The sequence below is a fragment of the Corvus brachyrhynchos genome, unplaced genomic scaffold (genome assembly GCF_000691975.1).
Source record: "Corvus brachyrhynchos isolate BGI_N302 unplaced genomic scaffold, ASM69197v1 scaffold29, whole genome shotgun sequence".
In the NCBI taxonomy this organism is placed as follows: domain Eukaryota; kingdom Metazoa; phylum Chordata; class Aves; order Passeriformes; family Corvidae; genus Corvus; species Corvus brachyrhynchos.
Window position 1 is genome coordinate 2,251,055 of NW_008240033.1, and position 3,778 is coordinate 2,254,832.

The 3,778-nt window shown below is 41.1% G+C and overlaps 1 long non-coding RNA gene across 1 annotated transcript in view; it reads left to right on the plus strand.

The window, feature by feature from the left end:
• Nucleotides 1-6: 6 nt before the first annotated feature.
• LOC108449033 overlaps nt 7-3,778 on the plus strand; it is an 8,557-nt gene continuing 4,785 nt past the window's right edge. Inside the window, exons 1-2 of the long non-coding RNA XR_001865132.1 lie at nt 7-178; nt 2,301-2,405. This is a non-coding gene — a long non-coding RNA (uncharacterized LOC108449033). The remainder of the gene's footprint in view (nt 179-2,300; nt 2,406-3,778) is intronic.

Here is a 3,778-nt window from a genome sequence, read left to right on the forward strand (position 1 = left end):
GTAGCGCCGCAAGTCAGGAGAATGGAAAGGGGAAACTTGCAGCTTCTTGACCAAACTCGAGGCTTTTGTTTGTCCGTTGTTGTTTTAAATGCTCGCAGCCGGCAATAGTTCATTAAAAGCGTAAGAAATGGCAAAACTAACGAGATTGCTTCAGTGCGTGACCTCTCAACGGCGCAAGGTAAAAAAGCTGCTCCGTTAAGCACAGGTGACAGGCACAGCCAGCCTTACGAGAGCAGAAACGTACGTGGACTTTAGAATTGCTGTTCAGAGTGCGAAACCAAAATTGGCTGACAACATTGATTGCCACCCAGTTACAGTATTCTTTGCAGTAATTCACTTCTACATGTTTGGGGCTGAGGTTTTTCGCACAGTTTCATTCCCCCAAATAGTCTATTTCATCACTCTTCTATTGCTGTTACTTACTGCTTTAAGGCTGGAGTGATGCAATCATCCAGATGTGGTTTTTGCCTGGAGAAATAAACTTCTGGGGCTTGCAGGATGTCAGGTGTAAGTACAGGCATAAGAATTGTGGTAGCACATCAGGTTTGCTCTCCACCATGCTTTTTGTTTCCATGTCTTCATCTGTGCCAGATGTATCCAAGCAAAGAGGAAGTGTATGCTTCAGACAAGTGTGAGTAAGACTTGAATGCGATGTTTCTGAGTGTCAAGACCAATGGAAGGTGGTAGTCTGAAGTTCATGTATTGTGAGTAGTTAGTTAAAGATGACTGGATTTTGGGAAGTGAAGCATAAATTTTGTATGTAGCCTTTATGGAGACCGACGGTAGTAATGTGTTGAATACACACGGTATAGCAAGCAAGTTGGGGGTTGGGTTAATTCCTGTGTTATTAAAGATGGGGGAGAATGAAAAGGGTATAACAATAAACTCTCAGTAACTTTTCAACTTTGTGAAAAAAGTGCTGCGCCAAAGTCGCTTTCCATACTCACTCCATCATTAGCCATGTAGTCTGCACTCCCAAACCAGAAATACCATACTCATAAATACAAATGAACAGAGTTTAGATGGCCATTAAACTCAGTTAGCCTTAGCTGAAATAATCTCTATACTATTGCTCATACTTTGATGCACAACTGACACCCTGGTGTAGGCATAACAGTATTTTTAAAGTTTTGTGTGAGAAATTGCTTGGCTCTATTTTGATGTGTAAAAGACAAGATTGACCCTTCATGGGAAGAGAAATGCCTGCACTTACTGAAGGGAAAGGGTTTGACGCAGCAAGAGAAATTAACCCATGCAAAAACACAGCAAAGTAATGACATCCTATATTCATTAGGAGAAAAGCTAGGTGAATTTAGGGAAAATCTGAATTGTTGGCATCACTTACTTTTATGCTTAGTTGTGGCTTTAATGATTTTTAAAGAAAAAAAAAAGTTGTAGGCATGCTTGGGAGCTCATTTCATGCAGCAGAAGTGTAAGAGAACATATTGTAAACAAAGACACCACTATTAGAACCACAACTGAAATACGGTCATACAGTAAGTCCTTACCATTTGCTTCATGACCAAAATCCCAGGACAGCACAGACATTGGGACATTGTGACTTCTCCTGTTCTCATCTTCGCAAGCTTGGGGATAGCCAGCAAAATTCTCAATGAGGGCTACTGCGCAAGGGTGTTTTCTGTGTGTTGTAGTGCCCAGACCAAGGAAACCGAGGAACACAGCTCCTGGGGCTGTGTCTCTGTCATTTCCATTAATAATGGCATGTGCCCTGTGTGTATTAGTGAAACAGGAAAATGAAACTCGGCTATGCCAACAGAATGACAAAGTACTAGTGGGGCTAGCTGCTCTCTTCAAGGTGTAAGTTCCCCCTATTTATGTTTTCTGGTTTATTGTAACATGTAAGAGGCTCTTATAGAAATACAGACCTGATCAAAAAACTGTTCACTGTAGTGCTTTACAGTAAGGGGTGGTAGGGGATTGTGAGGTAGAATACAAATGAAAATACAATTCACTTTGTTCGCTATCTATTGAAAAGAAAACTTGTTTATCTACCTGTAATCTTCTTTAGTATTTTTTAGACAAATGAAGAAGCTCATATTTTTCATTTCTGCCCATATTAATTCATGTTGTATAGTCAAATGAGTACCCACACCAACTTCAGTAGGATTGCTTGTGTAAGTGTTGCTTTTCATGACATACTAATGGCACTGAGTTTAAACTGACATTTAAGAAGTGATAAGCCTGAACAGACCATAAAAAAGAAACTGTTTTTACAATAGAAAACTTCCTGTTGTTTATAAATGCAAAGAATTAACTCTATTGATTAACTCATCTTTTAGAACAGCCTGATTAGAACAGCTCCTGATAAGGAAACACAGATTAATGACCGTTTATTGGAATGCAAATACAGTGAAAAAGAACAAAACACCAGCTGTGAACTCAAGGTAAAAAGAAATTCAATTTGTGAATTACAATCATCATTGCTCAAAAAACCTCCTTTGCAACGACAGAGCTGCTTAGCACAGGAAGCGAAGGGAGGCCACAGGAGCTGCTGTTTTCTCCTGTTTATATAATGTTATTAATGTTGATGGCATTTCTCCAGGAAATGTTTCACATAAATCATGTTTCATCACTGTGATGGAGTGATGGCATAAAGGAATATTACAGATGCCCTATGATCTACCTAAAGCTAATTGCTTCCTTAGGTTTCATTAGTTTTCAACTGATAGGGAAAAAAGCTGATTAAAAACATGAATTTATGTTCTGATGTATGCTTCTCAGATGGGGGTTAAGATTTTCAAATCTTCCTCTCTTCTGCACTTACCCACTCCATATCTCTGTAACGTCCTTTTTCTATTATAATTTCTTCTATATCTTCCCATGTGTAGGGCTGTTTGACACATCTGACTCCATCATTTCCATCTTTGTGTTTCACCTGCTGTCTATCTGTTGATACCTCCCTTTCCTTCTTCCTTCCAAATCCGTTCTATCTTCTGAGCTGTGTGATTGCTGGGCTTTCTGTATCCATTTACGACTGTCACAATTCTGTATTTACTTCAGTACTCTAATATTTAACTCTTGTCTAATCCAGTGTTTCTGGACTTACAGTCTGTATGTTTGGCTTCTTCATTTTCGAGGACACATTTCTAATGATTTGATTTGAAAAAAAACAGGAAAGACCTACCTAGCCCATCCCTAGACTGATATTCCAGGTCTCAGCTACTGCTAGTAGGTTCCTGTGCTTTGGTTTCTCATATGGGAGCCTCCCTGCCTGTGGCACACAGAGGTTGCAGATGTACACCTGTGTGTTTCTGAGGGCTCTCACAGAAGAACTTCAAGACAGAGTGACAGCTAAGTAGCATCCACTAAGAGCCTACACGAAACTGCAAGCCTGGGGTAGCTCTTAGACTACTAGAAATGAGGAGTTTGCTTTTCTTTGGCACCTGCACTTGCTGCACTACAGCAGTCCTGTGTGGCAGGCCGGAATCCATTCACCACGGTGCACTGCTGCGAGCATGTGTTGTGGATCACAGCGTTCCCAGCAGTTCTGGCTGCCAGTGTCAGTATCAGGCCTGCTGGTCTCCTCACATGCTTCCAACTATTTTATTGTAATTCCTCCTCATATCCTGTTTGTTGCCTGCTATTTTTCTGCTGTTGCAGCTGTTTTTTCCATTCTTTCCAGTCCTCCCAGTTTCGCAGTCCAGCTGTCCCTCCCAGCTGCCATGGACTCCACCATCTCCCAGATTCCACCCTTTCTGCTGCTGCAGGGGCATCACCCACAGCCTCACTCTCCCTCTGCAGGAAATAACTATCATTC